Below are 12510 nucleotides of genomic sequence, written 5' to 3' on the forward strand. Positions count from 1 at the left end.
TCACAACAAATTGTGCTAACATTTTCTGGCTTAAAACAGCAACTGTTATATTACATCTTATGATACTGTGGGTAAGGAACTCAGGCAGTGCTAGGCTGGATGATTTCTCTCCTCCACATGGTGCCAACTAAGGTCATTTAATGGTATTTACCAGATGGATAGACTGCTCTGGATGGTCCAAAATGGCTTTACTTGTACAGACGGTACCTTGTCATGAATGACTGGAAGGTTGAACTCGGTTGAAACCATCAACTGAAGCATCTACACCTGGACTCTCCAACATGGAAACCTCAAAGTAGATGTACCATGTACATGGTGGCCCAGGGTTTCCAGAGAGAGTGTTTCAAAAGACAAGAAGTAAAAAATGCCAGTGTCTTGTGGTCTAGGTTTAAAAACTGGTACAACATCCCTTTTTCTCATATTCTTTGGTTAAACCAGTTGCAGTGCTAGTTGAGGTTCCCAAGAAGGCACAGACTGAACCTCTCAATAGGAGGAGTCTCAATCTGTGGCCATCTTTAATCTGTGGGTTCTTTATATTTCAGGATTAATGGAGCCTATCAGAGTTTATTGGTTAAGAGCAAGAGCTCTAAAATAAATTGATTGTATTTGAATCCCAGATCTGCCACTTACTAATCTTTGGCAACTATGTAATCTTTCTGAGTTTCAGTTTCTCTATCTAAAGATAGTGATAATAATATTGTGTTGTGTGGTTGTGAGGATTAAATTATATAATGCATAAGAAATGTATATAATACTACCTAGCAATACCAAGTCTCAATAAATACCTGCTATCATTACTTATAAAACCCAAATTTCTTAGCTGAGCAAATAACAATATTCACTATATAACTTCTGCTTTCCTCTCAGGTCTCGTATTATTGCACACCTCACAGACACTCAATCCCAGCCATACTCATCTACTGGCTGTTCTCTGAACATGCCATGTTCTTACACCCAGGTGTCAAGAGATCCGCCTTTCAGCCAGGACTTCACTGCACATGCTGCCCTATCTGCCTAGAAGAATGACCTCCCTCTACTCCTTCTTCACCTGGCTAATGTTAACTCCTACTGCTCCTTTAAAACCCAGCTCATAAATTACTGTCTCCACAAACCCATATCTGAATCTCCAGTCAGGGTTAGATGTCCCTCCTCTGTGTTTCCATAACATCTTATACGTATCTTTATTAAACAATTTAATGCCATATTATTTGTGCCAATTTATTGTGCCATATGCTAGACTAGACTATATATTTCTACAGGCAAACATGTAGGAATATTGGGCTTTTGGTAAAGTGCTTAACACCTACTAGGAACTCAGTAAATAGTTTTTGGAAACACAGAAAAATGGTTAAACTATGAATTGATTTATAAGTAAATCAAGATAAATACAATCTTTTCCCTATAACCCAGCATTCAGCAACACAACAGTTGTGTAAAGTGAAGTACATCTGAGAGGAGAATTAGCCTTCGCTGAGTTTTATCATCAAGAATTCAACAGCCTTGAAAAGGCATTTACTAGGTAACTGAATGCAGAGTGCTCACATAGAGCTGAGAGAAGATAGACATAATTGCATTCTGCCCCCCCACCAAAAAAAAGTAGTATAGTTCATTTCAATTATTTTTTCAAAAACATCCAAGAAGTAAATCCCCATTCTGAATTAATGATCTATCAATTTTTCATAAGGTCTAATGGTTCCCTCATTAAAAGTTATATTATTATTCTAGAAAACAAACCTCAAATCAGGAAAAGGAACAGAAGATAAATAGAAAGCAATGTGTGGCTGCTAAAACATCAAATGAGCCAATGGGTATCTCTGTGGCTTTGCCTCACAGTGAACATTTCTTGCTTCCCTGGAAATAAATCCAGTTTTTTACATCTATGTGACAAAAACTTGTCATTTTCAATGCTTTATTTCCTAGTAAGGCTTTAAACATTTTTCTAAGACTAAAGTACCCTGATCAATTATATATTCTCTCCTTCTCTTATATCCCACATCTAATTCATCAACAGATCTTTTTAGTTTTTCCTTGAGAGAATCAGAAAATGACCTATCACCACCTCCATCTTTACCATAGTAGCCAAGTCATCATCATCTCTCCTCTGTATTACTGCGGTAGTCCCCTAACAGTTCTCTCTGCTTCTGCAGTGGCCCTGTAACAGTCTACCCACTATGTTATTTCCATCTTCAAATAAACTTGTGGAATATTTAGGGTATTGTTCATTCTCTTCTTTTACTAACAAGAAGACACACATGTAGAGGTTAGAACTTACCGAAGGTCACACATATATTAATATCAGAGCTATAACTGAAAGGTAGATCTCCTGACACCTAATTTTATCTTTTTAGCCTTATAACAGCAAAGTGGCTAGTAGTAAACTATAGCCAAATCATATTTCCCATTTTCAGAACCTCCTTCTTCTTGTAGATAGACCCACGAGGAAATTTGGAAGTTAATCAGGGAATACTCATATTAGTATCTAAATATATCAAAGTATCTACCTGAATGTTTCATTGCCAAAGGCAATTTTATTTTTAAAATTGGCCCAATTGAATGATCTTCATCTTGAGTAATACTGGATTTTTATTTGCGTTTTTGTTTGCATTTTTAGTAACCAAAACCTATTTTTTCCTCTAAAAGAACTTATATAGGACCCCACTTTATTAAGAATATAGACGTAGGGGCCGGGTACAGTGGTGCACGCCTGTAATCCCAGCATTTTGGGAGACCAAGGCAGGTGGATCACGAGGTCAAAAGATCAAGACCATCCTGGCTAACACAGTGAAACCCCGTCTCTACTAAAAATACAAAAAAAAATTAGCTGGGCGTGGCAGCAGGCGCCTGTAGTCCCAGCTACTCAGGAGGCTGAGGTAGGAGAAGGGAGTCAACCTGGGAGGCAGAGCTTGCAGTGAGCCGAGATTGTGCCACTGCACTCTAGCCTGGGTGACAGAGTGAGACTCTGTCTCAAATATATACATATATATATATATATGGAGCATATGTTTTAAAAATGAATGAGGGAAGAACTGTTCCTCAGAGTTTCATGTTCTTGGCTACACATTCACCCCATTGAGTTTATCTTTAAGGCACCTTCACAGAATCTTTGGATCCACGGATTCCAGTTTGAGCACACCTTCTATAGAAGACTTTTCCAATACAGTGTGTTTGTTCCACAAACCAGTAGTATCTGCATAACCTAGGAGCTTATTAGAAATATAGAATCTCAGGCCCTATCCAAGACTAACAGAGTCTACATTTACATTTTAACAAGATACTCCAGGTGATTCAAATTTTAGAAGCACTAATTCCTTGACTCTATCTGAAAAGGTCTTCTGGTTAAGGTTTAAATATGGTTTTACAAATACAGGGCCAAACACCAAGAAACAGTATAGGAAGATATATACCCAGATATCTAACTAGATGCTTCATGTTCTTTCTCTGTGTTTTGCTATATGCTGAGCATAGCCTCTGGATTCATCATTATGTGTAAGTAGATTAGGCAGCTACCACTATGGGATGAGTTGATGAATTCTAGAAAGATATTCCTGACCGCAAGTTTCCTTTCGACCTGCTCTACCACAGCGACTTAAAAACCCACTTGACTCACTCCCATGAGTGGACAGTGTCAATGTAGTTTTTGGAAAGACTATTACATTAAGTGATTATGGGTTATCAACAACCTTATCTCAAATATATTCAAGAAGAATCAGGCCCTAGGGCGATGATATCTTCGGCAGGTGTGAAAGGGGCATCATACAGCTAAGTGCTCTTAGATGTTCAGATGTTCAGAAAGGCACTGGGGAAAGCAAAACAAGGGAAAGGAGCACAGCACCCAAAGCACAATTCTACTTATTCGTGTTCCCTGCAATGGGCTCTGCTTGTTTTGTACATATATCTTAATCTATTCACTGCAACTTACAAAATAAAGAAAGAAGCAAATCAATTTATCCGTATTGAGAGCTATTAAGGCCAGTAAAGTCACTGCCCCTTATTCTCACCCAAAGAAAACAGTGGTTTTGTCTCTGCTCATATTTTTATGTGCAACCATCATCTTTCTTATAAGTCTCATTCTTCTTTTTTAAGGAAATGGTGCTACATTTCAACATTAAGAGGTTTCAATGTGGCACTACAAGGAGGCTTGTAAAAGCAATGTGGCACCAAGGCATATAAGCATTTTTTTCCATTATGCCTGTGACAGATGTAATGCTTACTAGATTCAAAGCCTCAAGGGCTCCATTGTCAGAGAGAAATGTTAAACTGAAGAATTTATCCAAATAATTCAAGCCAAAATAGGGTTTCACCTGAAATGTGCAGGACATAGAAATGATTGAAACTTTATTGATTTGGATGGTCCAGATAATTAACTTGGTTCATCACTTGCATTTTGCTAGTGTAGAACAGGTCTGATTAATCCAACTAGCTGTAAAATGATGAATTATCCAGATTAAATCTATACTCCTTCTTCAATAAGCTTTTGTAGAACTTACCTCAAAATACCTCATGGCACACAGGCCTGGATGATTTAAGAGAAGTGCCACATTCTTGATGTCAGTGTCCAAATATTCCAGAGATATCTACCTAAACATTTTACTGGGAGAGGCAATTTTAACTTACAGAGTTGTCCAGTTGAATGGCCTTCATCTTGAGAAATACTTGAGATGGTGGTTCTTGTAGTGCAAGGTAGACTTAGAAAAGTGGCAAATGCTCAGTCTCATTCACTTTTACTTAGGAAGCCAAGGCAGCCAGGCATGGTGGCTCACTCCTGTAATCCCAGCACTTCGGGGGGCTGAGGTGGGTGAATCTCCTGAGGTCAGGAGTTTGAGACCAGCCTGGCCAACATAGTAAAACCTCATCTCTACTAAAAATACAAAAAGTATTAGCCAGGTGTGGTGGCACATGCCTGTAGCCCCAGCTACTGGGGAGGCTGAGGCAGGAGAATCGTTTGAACCTGGGAGGTAGAGGTTGCAGTGAGCCGAGACCATGCTACTACACTCCAGTCAGGGCAACAGAGTCAGACTCGGCCCCCAAAATAAATAAATAGATAAATAAATAAATAAATAAAATAAGAAGCCAGGGCAAAGGCCCACTACTAGGAGAAATAACATTTGTAGGCATCATATTGGATTAAATTGTCTCTAATTCTTAAAGCATCTAGTAAGAAAATAAGCTCCAGTTAGGAAGTCTGAACTAGAGTCAGAGAAACTTGACTGAACTAGAAATAGTCCCCTCACATCCACCACAGGACCCTGTAAAGCAAAGCAGACCCTCGATTATTTGGCCGAAACCTGAAAATCTACGTTTGCAAAACACAGTAAGGACCTGAGAAACAAAATATTTGTCCTCCTGTGAAGAAGGTAAGATTTTGTGAGGGCGGGGCGACAGGACAAATATCTAGGCAACTTGGAAGAGGGGGCTGTGTGGAATGAAAGAGGTGAGTAGTGAGTAGAGCGGAAGGTAAAACAGGAACATTCTCCTCTTCAAAAGCCCAAACCTAGATATACCTTCCCCTGTTTGGCACAAAGAACTACTAGATTAGAGTTCCAATCTCTGTTCTTCCAAACTATACTATTGTTCTAAGAGCTACTCTATACTTCATCAAGAAACTTTGACTACCTAGTTTGTAATTTGGTCTGAGGGAGGTTGGTTGAGCAGGAAGTACTTGGGGAAGGATGTAGCCATTGGATGATAATCTTGGCAGGAGCTCTGAAGTGAAGACTGAGGTAGCATCAAACTCCATGTAGATTACTGAGCACAGTCACCAACAGTAATTAGCAACTATGCATAGGTCCATTGACTATCTGTGGCAGAGGAACACACCCATCCACAGGCATGAAAGAAAGGAGAATGAGACTGCATTTCCTTTTAGCAAGAATCATCCTTTAAAAGAGTTCTGCTCCTCCTGAATATTTTGTATATTTTACAAAAATTACCAAGCTGTATTTACCCAGGAGGTAAGGAGGCAGTTTGCATTTGAGAGTGGGGGAAGGAAGAAATCACTTAAGCAGGTGGTTAGGGTGGGTCCTTGGTAAAACTCCTTCAAACGGAGGATAGCCTGAAAATCAAACTGCAGGCCCCAGATAAGAGCCTGCATCCTTGAATGGAAACACCTACTCTGTGAAACTAGATGAACAAATTCTATTCCTCTTTTGGTTCTTACTTTTCACCTATTTTACATATGCCTACCTTTCTGTGATTGGCTGCAGGCCAAGTCTTCATTCACATAGAGTGAATCATCATTTCAGCCCCTGATTGGTCTCTGGCCAAGGTCCCAGGCCAAGCTTTCACATCAGCCCCTGACTGGTCCAGGGCCAAGTTCCTGGGCCAAGTCTTCACCTCTATCCCTAATTGTTTTTTTTACAATATCATACCTCTCTCTAAGTGGTGCTTTCTCCAAGACAGCCTACAAGCTAGTTAGCACATTCCTCCCCTTCCAGTCCATAAAAATGCCAGACTCAGCCTCATAGCTGGCAATCCCTCTTAGGCTCCCTCTCCTTGGTGGAGAACTTTCCTCTTTTGCTTATTAAACATTCACTCCAACTTCACCCTTTGTGTCCATGATCCCTAATTTTCTTGATTGTGAGACAAGAACTCCAGATAATACCACAGAAAACAAGACTGCAACACTGTGGCAGAAAGACTAGTGACTTAGATGTCAGGAGATCTGTATTCAAGTCGTTAATTAGCTCTGTGAGTTTGAGAAAGTCAGTTCTCCTGGGCTTTAGTACTCTCATCTTTAACATGAATTCCAAAATGTGATGATGATGATGATAGTAATAGCTAGCATTTATTAAGCTCTAATTAAGTGTAAGAAACCATTTGTTGTAATTGTTTCATAGGCGTTAATTCTTCTAATTCTGGCAATGATCCTATGAGGCAGGCACTGTTTATAATCTGTTCTGTAGATATGAGAGGATAAGCTAGTTGACCAAAATGTCACTTCACTAAAATGTATTACAGCTAAGGTTTGAGGCCAGATGTCTATAATGCCAAAATACACTGGCATTATATATAATGCCAATATAAATATAAATATATAAATATAAATATATTAGCATCAGGCAAGACGATGCCTGATGCTTCTTCATCTTGATACTAACTCATTCTTCTGACTATCATGTCAGAGCTTCTTTCCCCAAAGCCATACATGTTACAATAGCAGAGCCAGGACTCAAACAGGGGCATCCTGGCTTCTAAGCCAACATATATCTACAATATCTACAATACTTTCTGAGCAGGGGAAGCCTGAGAGTTTCCTTTATATCACATCAATGACATAACTTATGTCGTAATAGAAAGAATAATAGATAATCCTCATATAGGTCTTATTCTAAGCTTGGTAGTAGTCTAAGTACGTTACAAATGTTAATTTAATCTTCGTTAAACTCATATGAGGTAGAAACTATATTTACTCCAATTTTATTGGAGTGGAAACTAAGGCATGGACAGGTTAAATAAATTTACCAAGGTCAAACAGCTTATAGCAGAGCTATAATTTGAACCAAGGCAGTTGAGTTCCACAGTTCTCTGATCCTAAGCACTATGCTAAACTGCCTCACAAATCAAATATCAAATTATGGATTTAGTTCTCTGGACGTGCATGCCTGCTTTCCACATCTCACCATCCTGGGAATATGCAGACTCACCCAGAAGGACCCTGCATAGTTTGTCAGCAAATCAGAGGCTGCAACTTCTATATGGGGCAATACGAGAATCAAATAAAAACACCGACTCTTCTAGATAGAGTAAAGAAAGACTCACCCTAACCTTGATATTATACAGTGGAACATGGTATCTCTTTGCCCGAGGACTACTACCTACCTGTCAGGGGCTCACAAGGTATGCTACATATCAGAAAATTAACTGCGACTACATTTTTGGAACAATTCCAACCCTTAGAGCTCACACTGACAATCTTCAAGGGAAGCAAACTGTTTCAAATATCTGCATTCCCAAAAGGGACATCTTCAAGTCTTCCTAAGGGTGATGGATTTGGAATTGAAGAAGATAGAGGAGAGGGGTCAAGTAAGAGAGGTTAAGATTAAATATCAGAAATGTTGTACCAGCCAAACAAAATGTATACCTCTACATACACACACACAGAGAGAGAGATAGAGAGAAGAAGGAGGAGGAGGAGGAGAAGGAAGAGGAGGAGGAGAAGGAAGAGGAGGAGGAAGGAGGAAAATTTAAAATGGGATGGAACTTCCACTTGACAATAAACTGAGCTTTACTAGCCTTTAATCTAATTCTTTCTTCACTTAAGATCAACCTGATCTCCAAACTTCTTATATAACTTCTTGTATAGGATACTGCCCTGTACTGGACTTAGCACAGGACTTCTGGGATATCTCAAAATCTTCAGGCAACAAACTAGTTATTTGAATTGTAATTCTACCGTATATCATCTACGTGACCTTGGCCAAGTCATTTAACTTTTGTGAGTTTTATTTTATTCATTGGAAAAGTGATAACTGATGCAAGCAACTCAATGAAATCTGTATCAAATGGGTTAAAACAGTGTGTGGCATACAATAAATATTTATTAAATTAAAAAGTGGGCTGGGCACGGTGGCTCACACCTGTAATCCCAGCACTTTGGGAAGCCGAGGTGGGTGGATCACAAGGTCAGGAGATCAAGATCATCCTGGCTAACACGGTAAAACCTCGTTTCTACTAAAAGTACAAAAAATTAGCCAGGCATAGTGGCGGGTGCCTGTAGTCCCAGCTACTCGGGAGGGTGAGGCAGGATAATGGCATGAACCCAGGAGGCGGAGCCTTCAGTAAGCCGAGATCCCACCACTGCTCTCCAGACTGGGCGACAGTGCAAGACTCCGTCTCAAAAAAAAAAAAAAAAAATTAAAAAGTGATTAAATGAATAAGCTGATTTTAGAAGATAGTTTTAACCACAGAAAAAAGAACTAGATCTTAACTGTTTTCCTTTGTACCCACACAAAAATGGCCTGATCATATCTCCTAACAAGGTAGTTTAATAAAGATCCAAGTCTTCAACTAACATATATGGAATTCTAATTATTCATGATCTATGGTCCTACAATTTTAGCAATAGAGTACATTTTTTTTTCTAAAAGAATAGCCATAATTATGCCCTGATCCATAAATTCCAATTGCTGGACCTATATGGACATAAATCCTGGAGAAGATGCCCTGTATATTCCAGTTTCTGATTCTTTGATCCATGCCCTTCATTTGACCTCCTTCTTTTATAATAATGGTACTCTCAATGTCATCTCTTGACATAAGAGAGTCATTAGATTCATTGGAACATACCTATGGGTCATCCAATCATTTTCATATTTATGTTCAGACAAGACTTGGCAGTTTTGGTTTCATTTAATAGAAAGTGGAATGAGACATGAAAGATAAGTAATGAAAAGATTATAGTAAAAATTCATTTGGTCTATTCCAGGGTTTTGCAAACTGTGACCCATGGAACAAATTTGGCCTGCCACTTCTTTATGTATGGTGTGCCAGCTAGAAATTGTTTTCATATTATCAAATGGCTGAACAATCAAAATAAGAATAGTATTTAATGACATAAAATATTATATGAAATTCAAATTTTATTGTTCATAAATTTTCATTATAATAGAACCACACATTCATGTATGTATTATCACTGCATTCATGCTATAATGGCAAAGATAAGTATCTGGAATTAATGCAGATAGTCTACCTCTCATTCAAATTTAATTCATTCTATTAGATAAATTGTTTTTTTCTTAAATTTAGATTTGACTTCAAGGGAATTTTCCTCTATTCTATTATTAGTGAAGCACACTTTAGTTCACATGCTCTTTTAAAAATGAATAATTATGTTGTTATAGCATGTTTTCCTTTGTTTCTCAACAGTTACTGTGAGTGTTTTGACACTTGGGAAGTCATGCATTCAAGTAATTGTATGAGAGTAAAAAATATTTGGAATTATATTTAAAACTTGATGATGGCCCAGAAAGCCTAATCCTTATTATCTCACCTTTTACAGAAAATGTTTGCTGACCTCTAGTCTAGTCTCTTGAGGGAGCTTTCAGAAGCAATTGTTCCAAAGTTCATTTCTGAAAGAAATCTGTGAATTTGTCTTGGGCCAACCAGAAGACTTCTATGAAAAAGCTTGTTGTGCCTGCTATTTCCGAGTTGGCAAAAAAAAAAAAAAAAAAAAAAAAAAATCGAGCATGATAAATAATGTACCAGGATTCTTTCTCCCAATTTGAAGGAGTAGATAATGGTCAGTTTTCTATGTTCTTTCTTATTTTCCTAAAAGTGCAGCAGAGCCTGGATCATTTCAAATTTGGTTCACAAACAAGTATTACCAGTTTCAGAGAGGAACACCACCCCAGAATTTCTTTGAGAAGAATTCATGATCACATCAAAGTTCTCTGTCTACCTACTCTCCTTCTTATCTGGCCTCAATATCACTGACTAAAGATCACATCCACAAAAATGTACTGCCCATAGAAGGTAAAATTAAGCAAAGGTTTGAGGGCACTAGGATTTGCCACAGCAGTGGAAATGTCACAAATGTAAAAGTTTCTCCCTCTTTGGAGTAGATATATGTCCTGTAAGTTGCCCACAAGGCACAATTCTAGATAGAGAACCTTATTTTTCATTGATTTTCACTGTAAAATTGATTATCTACTTAAGTGGAAAATAATTTCATTCCAGAATAATTTCATTCCAGAAAATAATTTCATTCCAGAATAATTTCATTCCAGAAAATAATTTCATTCCAGAATAATTTCATTCCATTCAAATGACTCCTTTTAAAAACAGCACATTATTTTTTGACTACAGAATATTTGCAGGGGACAACATTTCTTTTTAATAAACTATTAATAATAAATTTATATAAAATTGCTAAAGACAAACACATAGCAATTAGGGTTGTTTGCAGTTTTATTTCAATGGTTTAAAGTGAAACCCACAATGATTAAACAAAAGGACAAGCAGACTGAAAATGTCCTCAGCTTCAAGACTACTTTCTTAACAATATCTATAGCAAAATACATAGTACTTCCTTTTACCAGGCAGAAGCTTGATCAAAGTTTCCAGAATTTAGGATTGAGAAAGTTAATCTGGGCTGAAGAAAAGGGAAGATACTGAATCTCAACAGAAGTAGTGATTCCAATTATGACCTCAAGGAAGCAATGGTGGTAAAAGAAGTGATTATATAGCTATTTCTGAAAAGCATGGAAGAAAGCCTTTAGGTAGAATTTTAGTTTCCTGAGGTAGAGAATCTGGAAACCATAAAAATTTGCAACTTGACTTTCTATAGAAAATTGTGGGCTTTTATATTTCAAGAAAATTGTGTCCGAAAAGTATTCAATTAGGAGGCAGTTTAGAACAGAATTAAGCTTGAATCTAGACTGCCCAGATTGACAGCACAACTCCTTCATTTTCTGTCTAAAACCTTAGGCACATTACTAAATATCTTTTTGCTTTAGTTTCTTTGTCCATGGCAGAGTGACTGTAATAATAACTACCATGTTAAATGGTGATGATAAAGATTAAATGCAAAACATATAACAGTATTTGGCACATTATAGGCATTTAAAAAATGCCAGCTGCTGGGCGGCATGCCCAAGATGGCCGAATAGGAACAGCTCCAGCCTCCAGCTCCCAGCATCAGTGACACAGAAGACGGGTGATTTTGGGTTCATCTCGCTGGGGCATGTCGAAAAGTTGGCGCTGGTCCACAGGTGCAGCCTGACCAGCAAGAGCTGAAGCAGGGCGAGGCATCGCCTCACCTGGGAATCGCAAGGGGGAAGCGAATCCCTTTTCCTAGCCAGGGGAACTGAGACACACAACACCTGGAAAATCGGGTAACTCCCTCCCCAATACTGCACTTTACCAAGGGTCTTAGCAAACGGGCACACCAGGAGACGATATCCCACACCTGGCCGGGAGGGTCCCATGCCCAGGGAGCCTCCCTCATTGCTAGCACAGCAGTCTGCCATCTAACTGCAAGGCAGCAGGGAGGCTGGGGGAGGGGCGCCTGCATTGGCTGAGGCTTAAGTAGGTAAACAAAGCCGCTGGGAAGCTCGAACTGGGTGGAGCTCACAGCAGCTCAAGAAGGCCTGCCAGTCTCTGTAGACTCCACCTCTGGGGACAGGGCACAGCTAAACAATAACAACAACAACAACAAAAGCAGCTGAAACCTCTGCAGATGCAAACGACTCTGTCTGACAGCTTTGAAGAGAGCAGTGGATCTCCCAACACGGAGGCTGAGATCTGAGAAGGGACAGACTCCCTGCTCAAGTGGGTCCCTGACCCCTGAGTAGCCTAACTGGGAGACATCACCAACTAGGGGCAGTCTGACACCCCACACCTCATACGGTGGAGTACACCCCTGAGAGGAAGCTTCCAAAGCAAGAATCAGACAGGTACACTCGCTGTTCAGAAATATTCTATCTTCTGCAGCCTCTGCTGCTGATACCCAGGCAAACAGGGTCTGGAGTGGACCTCAAGCAATCTCCAACAGACCTACAGCTGAGGGTC

The sequence above is a fragment of the Theropithecus gelada genome, chromosome X, assembly GCF_003255815.1.
Source record: "Theropithecus gelada isolate Dixy chromosome X, Tgel_1.0, whole genome shotgun sequence".
Lineage (NCBI taxonomy): Eukaryota > Metazoa > Chordata > Mammalia > Primates > Cercopithecidae > Theropithecus > Theropithecus gelada.